We start from the raw sequence: 8343 nt of genomic DNA, 5'->3' as shown, positions 1-8343 counted from the left end.
CAATTTGTAGCTTGATTTTACATTCTCTTGACACTGCCTTTTAATGACTAAAATTTTTAAATTTTAATGAAGCCAAATTATCTTTTTTTCTTTTACAGAGTATGTGCATTTGTGTGTGTTTGTCTTATATACTGTATAAGACAATTTTTGTCTAACCCAAGACAAATTTTACGTCACAGTTATTTTATTCTTATTTTGTTTAGTAAGCTTATAACTTCAGCTTTACTTTTAGATGTATATTGACCAGTCTTATTTCTATGCTCACACTATAGCAGCAAGGGCAATTAGAAAAAAGCAAATATCTGGCTTCCAAATCCACCAAAAATCATACACTAAAAAATTCTCATAAACTGTTGTGGAATTCCAATATTGAACAACAAAAAATATAAATTACATACATTTTAATTAATGTTTTTGTATATTAGTCAATAACCTATAATAAAGATGTAACATTTATTTGTTTAATAATCTTATTATAATAAGTAGGTACTTCACATTGTTTTAAAATTGAAAATAATGTCACATTTTTCTTATAATTTTCTTCATATAAACATGTATTAGTGCTTTTTTAAGGTAGCTAATAGGAAGTAGAATTACGATATCACAGGATGATATGGTTTGAAGCTGTGTCCCCACCGAAATCTCATGTCAAATTATAATCCCCAGTATTGGAGGTGGGGCCTGGTGGGAGAGGAGATTGGATCGTGGGGGAAGTTTCTCATGAATGATTTAGCACCATCCCTCTAGATACAGTGCTCATGATTGTGAGTGAGTTCTCCTGAAATCTGGTCATTTGAAAGTGTGTAGCACCTGCCCTCCTGATTTCTCTTGCTCCCGCTCTCAACATAGGAGATGACTCTCTCCCCCTTTGCCTTCCACTATGATTGAAAGCTTCCTGAGGCCTCCCCAGGAGCAGAAACCGCTGTGTTTCTTGTACAGTCTGTAGAGCCGTCAATCAATTAAACCCCGTTTCTTTACAAATTACTCAGCTTCAGGTATTTATTTATAGCAATGTGAGAATGGACTAATACACAGGCTAAGAGTATTTTGTAGACATCCTAAAGTTTAATAAATACTGCAAAAATGCCTTGCAATGGACTTTAATAATTTATACTCTCAGCAATAAAAAATGAGAGTGCTCTTTCTACATTGCCTTGCCAATATTAGATTGTTTCTAAAGATTGTATTTTGCCAGGCATACAAAAATATTATAGTTCCTTTTATCTTATGATTTTTATGATTTTTCTGTTTTCTGTAAATTCAACATGTATCATATACTTATAGAAATTGGTTCACATATTGGCTAATTATCTCATTTAAATAATTATGAAAGTTTCTTAAGCTAACACACCCCAAAACATGCAAAACTCATGCACTTGCACTCAATAATATGTCTTATTTACTGCAAATATTTTTACTTGTGGTATCTTTGGGTTACAGATATTTTAAATTTGCTAGTGTAAAGCTTTTAAAGTTATTTTTCTGTATTTTAAGTATTATCTCTTGTATGCTATATATATATTTTCACTTATATATTTCCTCTGGAATTTATATATTTTTAAATATTATTATTTAGATTTTTAAAGCAAATGGAAGATTTATCACTTAGAAAAAAAATTATTAGTTTTTAAAAATAATTTTTCATTCTTGCAGTCATTTATTTTTTTCTCTAATCTGAAATATCACCATTAAATTCAATATAATTATATATTTCAGAACTCTGTTTAACTCATATCAGCTGGCTAAGAAATAATCCATTTTGATTCATTTGTCTATTTTTTGGCAATATTAAAATGTCTTTTTTGTTAATAAACTAAATATAAAAATAAAGTAGATATAATAAAATGTATCTCATATATGTAACATGTGTATGTTTATATGTGTGTGTATATTTAAATATATATGGGTGTGTGTGTGTATATATATACATATATATATATACACACGTATATCTCAGTACAGTAACTAAGTTCTATATGACACATTGGCTAGGTCTATGAATAGGTTTTCACTGCTCCAGTGATTTTCAGGTCGGTAGAGAAACAGATTTATGCATGGAAGTTGGAGTATGCGTTTGGGGGCAATTTGAGCAGGCAGATAACATAGGAAATCTTATTATCTTATTCCAAGAATAGACAACACAAACATGTATAGTTTAGAATTGAATTATAAAACTGATTAAATTACCTTAATTCAATATGCAGCATTTCAAAGGGAGAGGAAATTAGGCATTTATGTAGTAAATTTTATTAACCCCACCATAACACAAAATTAACTTTTTCTCAAACCTGATGGGCACAGTTAAAAGGGACACAGTTAATTGATTTAGGCATAATTAAAAGAATGTATGTGTTTGTAAAATGCTTCTGAGTCAATGGTGTAGAATTAAAATAAGTTATTCAAGTGGATAACATGTATAAAATAAATTGCTTGTGAAGGCCATAGAGAAACCATCACTTAAATATTAGAAAAACTGATATTATCTACAGAGATTGAAAACTACTAAGAGCATAACATTACATTGGATCTTCATAAATGTGAGGTGTTCCAAGAATTAAAACACTTCATATTTATAATCTAAATTCTATTATTATATAAAGTTAGTTTTTGTAAAAATTAATGCAAAATGTTACTTAAATTCATTTTTATCATTACTATCTTTCATCTAATCATTCTCTTATTAACAGTGCATTTAATTATTCCTTATATTGGAGGATCTTGTTTTTCTCTCCTCCTTGGTGCTTAATCCATAATGAATGGTCTTTCTAATCTACCACTACCATTTTGTGTATGTTTATATTTTCATTCAGTTCTGTCAACATTTGCTTTATTATTTGAGGCTGTGTTACTGAGAGCAATTCATATCAGAATTTTTATATATTTTTAATAAGCCGTATTATCATTGTAAAATATTCTTCCTTTTTTTGTGATACGGTCCCTGCATTAAAGTCTGATTTTTCTAGCGTTAATAGACCTATCTTCCTTTTTATTATTGCTTGTCATATGTATTATTATTTAATCCATCTAAGTATCTGAGTTTTATTTTTGTCTTACTCCAGTTTGACAGTATTACTCTTGCAGCTACATATTTAGTTCATTTACATAAAATGTAATTGTTTATACCAAGGGCATTTATATGTTTCACTCCATTGTCTAATATTCTCTTGTTCACATTTCTTGCTTTATGGGAGGATAAACACATATTTTAAATCCATTTTTCTCCATTAAATTGTTAGTTGTATGTTATTAATATTTTATTAGTTATTTTAGGTATTATATCATTAGTTCTTGACTTTTATGGCAGGGGTACAACAAGGTCTAGCTGTTCTGCATAACTAGAATCACAGGTGTGTGCAACTAGCTCAGGCTATTTTTAGTTTTTTTAAAACTTTTCATAGAGATGGGGTCCAATTTTGTTTCCCAGGCTGGTCTTGAACCCCTAGGCTCAAGCAATCCTCCCATCTTGGCCTCCCAAGCTACTGAAATTACAGGCATGAGCCAACACACCCTGCCAGTTCTTGACTTCTTAAAGTCTAAAAGCAATTAGAAATTTTACAGTTTCTTTGATACTGCTGAAATCATAGACCACTTCACCAGATATAGCATTCTTTGTTTCACTTTGTTTTTGCTCTGCGATTTTAGTTTCCATACATTTCAAGACAATTGCATTTATTTTTGTACTTTCAAAAATCACATTTGCTCACATATACACACTGTCCTGTACTCTTTATTTCATGTCTTTTTTTTCATATTTCTATCAGGAATCATTTTCCTTTTGTTGGAAATAATTTAGTATTTGTTTTAGATCGGGCTGACTTGTCATGCGTTATTCTGGTTATGTATGCTTGGAAACATCAGTTTTGTAGCACTTTTTCTTCATTAGAAAATTACATTGACAGAAAATTTTCCTACACTATAAAATGTTATTCCATTTTCTTTTGGTTGGTCACCACTTTATTTTTATTTATTTATTCATTTTTTTTTTGGATAGAAGTCAAGTTAATGTCTACAATTGCTTTTTTTCTGAAGGTAATATTTACTCTTTACTCTGACAGTATTTTTGAGATTTTATTTTTTAAGTTTGGGTCAGAGTGTTTTGTTGCAATAAGCCTAGTTGTGATTTCCTTTGCTGCAGTTGTGATTTTTAATTCAGTGGTTTATGAAACTTTTTGAATATAAGTTGATATCTGGCATCATTTTGGGAAAATTCATAGTTATTAAGTTATTTTCAAAATCACTTTACCTCATTGTGTCTTCTGTCTGCTTTTAGGACTATAGTTAAATGTGTGTCAGAATGTTTGAATGAGTCTGAACCACATGTGTCATAAGCTTTTTTTTCCTTTTCTCTGTTTGTGATCCAGCTTAGATGCTTTTTTTTTTTTTTTTTTTTTTACGAGAGGGAGTCTTGGTCTGTCGCCCAAGCTGGAGTGCAGTGGCGCCATCTGGGCACACTGCAAGCTCCGCCTCCCGGGTTCACGCCATTCCGCCATTCTCCTGCCTCAGTCTCCTGAGTAGCTGGGACTACAGGCGCCCGCCACCACGCACAGCTATTTTTTTTTTTCTTCGTATTTTTAGTAGAGACAGGGTTTCACCGTATTAGCCAGGATGGTTTCGATTTCCTGAACTAGTGATCTGCCCGCCTCGGCCTCCCAAAGTGCTGGGATTACAAGCGTAAGCCACCGCACCCGGCCCAGATGTTCTCTTTTGACACGTATTTTAGTTCACCAATGTTGTGCCCTCCCATATCTAATCGGATCTTGTAAGTAGTCCTTGCCAGAAGTTCTTAATTCCATATTTTGCATTTTTAAACTTCTATTAATGTCAACTTTATGCATTTTTGTATTCTAGAACATTGTAGAAATTCTATTCTACTTTGTCTAGCTTGCCTACTTTTTCATTTATTTTCTTCATTTGTTTTCATCATTTTTCTCTTCTTTCTCTTGAAGATATTTTTTATTTTAAACTTGCTTTTCAAAATAAAATATCACAATATGAAAATGGTAAAATGTAAACAAGGCCACAAAAGAAAAAAAATACATTGAATTTTTCAGCTGCCACTAGCATAAGAAATCTTCAGATTATTTTTTTTAATTTAGAAAAATCTCTGGCAACCAGAAATTTAACCAAATAGTTAAACAAATTCTCTCCAATTAGAGCAGCTGATTTCTCATTGGTCAATGTAAAAACAAAAGTTATTATATTTAGATGTAAGCAAAGCATGATTCTTTTTCATGAAATTTAATTCCATTTGGAATTTAAATAATTTGATCCTTCCTTCAATTTAGCACATATATCTTAAACTGAATATCACTAACAGTTTCCAGATGTGACATTTTATTCTCAAAATATAAATTTGCATTCACTTCATCTAAAAATGGTAAATCAGGAAAAAAAGACACAGTGGGGCCTATGTGCATTTTACTTAGGTGCCAATCACTTTCACTGATTGAAGAAGATATGCAATTTTGACGGTCTACCTAGCACTAGGTAGTAAAAAGTCCAAAGCCTAATGTCTAGAGAGTGCTTTGTATTTTTAAAATATCTCATTTAACTTGATTCTACTTCATGTGAAGTTGACTAGCACCATTCATATAACTAATGATAATTCAAAAGAATATATTATTTATACCAATTGGCCAATGAACAGATATTAGTGTCTCAGAGTATGAAGCTACTTGAACTAATTTTAATTCTTTAATATTATGTATCTGTCATTAGTACTCAAAATATTCCACTCTTTGTGAATACTGCCTCTCCTTGCATTGCCACATTCTATGATTATTCTGAAATTCATTGCAGGTTATTTTCAAATTGTCGTACTCTTCTTCATGTCTATTGTCCTCTTTTTCAAAAGTCAGTAATTTTCACCTTTGTATAATATCTTCAGCGATATTCTCCAATACATATAATTTTCTCTTTAACTCTGTATAGTGTGCTAATTTAACCTAACGACTACAGTTTATTTTAATGATAATATATTTTATATCTGCCAAAATTAGACTTTGTAATTGTGTTCTACTTTTTCATTACAAAGTCTCTTCTCTGTTTAAAAATTTTAATTATTTAAAATTATTTCACATTTAAAAAAATATTATTGTATTAGCCTAATCTTTTTTGATGTTTCCCCTAATTCCTTTTCACATTTGATCTCTCTCTCTTTTTGTCTGTGTGAGTATATTTGTAATTTTAATCATGATCTTTCATCAGAGGCATTTTGTTTTGTAGAAGTTCCTTGCAATCTTGGTTTAATATTGTTTATATATAACTTTGATGTTTCTGGCTCCATTACCTCAGAAATCTCACTGGACTTCTAATTTTTTAACATTATTTCTAAAATGGAATACCTTTTCAGTTAATAAATGTGTATTGTGGATTACTAGGTGGAGTTTTGTAGATTTTTTTCCCTACTCAGAGCTTGAAGCATAAGTACAATTTTCTACTGATACCTTTTTTTTTCAAGTCTTTTTTTTTCTTTTTTTTCATGGACCATGTAGCCCCTTATTTGTCCCACTTTTATTCAGATGATGTCACTTCCAGCTCTTTGTGTTCAATATTAAATCTTCAATACAGTTTTTTCCACCTTGTTATAAAATCTTCAGTCAGTAACCTTTAGGCTCTCTGTCCCGTACTGGCACCTATTTAGGTTACTATTACATCACCTATTTAGGTTACTATTACATACCTGTTAGCTGTACTAATCTGGCTTTTAGTTTTTAATATTTTTGATTATTCTGCAATTTTAACTTTATTATTCAGTTGCTTGATTTTATTTGTGTATTTTTTTATTTTATTTTATTTTTTTAGACTGAGTCTCGCTCTGTTGCCCAGGCTGGAGTGCAGTAGTGCAGTCTCATCTCACTTCAACCTCTACCTCCTGGGTTCAGGTGATTCTCCTGCCTCAGCCTCCCTGGTAGCTAGGACTACAGGCGCGTGCCACCAGCCGGCATTTTTTTTGTATTTTTAGTAGAGATGGGGTTTCACTGAGTTAGGCAGGATGTTCTCGATCCCCTGACCTTGTGATTTGCCTGCCTCGGCCTCCCAAAGTGCTGGGATTACAAGCGTGAGCCATCGGGCCCGGTCCTGATTTTTTAATGTTATATTTTACTAGTCATTCTTGTTGAAAGATAAAGGAGGTTAAATCTACTTAGTCATTTTCTTGCTATTTCAGTTTAGTGACATTCAAGCCGTTATACTTGGTCCATGTAGCATTTTCTCTTCATTACTTTCTCCCATAATTAAGACTCTAAGCCACAGAGATTGAAAATTGTCACTTTAATAAAGAAAATTCATCTTGCATCTGGTCATTGAACATTCTGCACTCTTTTATCTGCAAGAAAATCACATGTTGGTTATGTTCTTTCCTATCTTTATTGCACTCCATTTGATAAGCAGCTTTTCAAAGTGCTCTCTAGTTTTCAGTCTTACATGTCTTGCTGATTCTTCCTCCATTGGTTTTCTATTCATTGGATTTATTCTCTTATTAGGAGTCCTGGAAATAGGTGGAATTTTACATTTCTTCATGCAGTACCTGAATATTCTGTAAGGTAGTCAAAGATGTTACTCTAAACAATACAAGCTCTTTCACAAATTCACTCTCTTGTTTAATAGTATTTCAAGAACATTAGTTTGTGAATGAATATAGGGGTTCCACTTTGAAGAATTAGAGGGAGCAAGGGACGCTTTTGCATTAGATCCTCCAATTTATGAAACATCGTATTGTATCAAGCATTGTATTGTATCAAGCATTGTATGGTTGCCCAGAATTTCTCCTCTTAAGCCATATGAATTTATGGATGGCTCATTGTTTAACATTATTGAAGTGAGTCTGTGTAGTAAATCACAGGAATACTTTGTTTAATTCTTAAGAAATCCTTGCCACATTTGAAACAAACCATTCTTGCTTCTAGTGTATTTCTAATTAAAATCTGCTGTATTTGATAAATCATATATTTTTTCATGTATATCTGAAGCTGAGAGTTTATAGTTTGTTGGGAGAAAGGGAGAAACAACATATTTTGTTGTTTATCCACCATATTTTGTATTATGACCAGACTAGGACAAGAGAATGATTTATGGGCTTTCTACCATTTTATTTGCTCTGAAACAGGTTAAATAATATTTAAGCTATCTATCAACAAATTTTCAGAGGCTTATCTAGTCCATGCATTTTTTTTTTTTTTTTTGAGGCGTAGTCTTGCTCTGTCACCCAGGCTGGAGTATAGTAACGTGTTCTTGGCTGGCTGCAACCTCCACCTCCCGGGTTCAAGTGATTCTCATGCCTCAGCCTCCCAAGAAGCTCGGATTACAGGCACCCACAACCACATCTGGCTAATTTTTGTATTT

Source organism: Pongo pygmaeus, chromosome 2, assembly GCF_028885625.2.
Source record: "Pongo pygmaeus isolate AG05252 chromosome 2, NHGRI_mPonPyg2-v2.0_pri, whole genome shotgun sequence".
In the NCBI taxonomy this organism is placed as follows: domain Eukaryota; kingdom Metazoa; phylum Chordata; class Mammalia; order Primates; family Hominidae; genus Pongo; species Pongo pygmaeus.
This window is presented reverse-complemented; position numbering follows the sequence as displayed.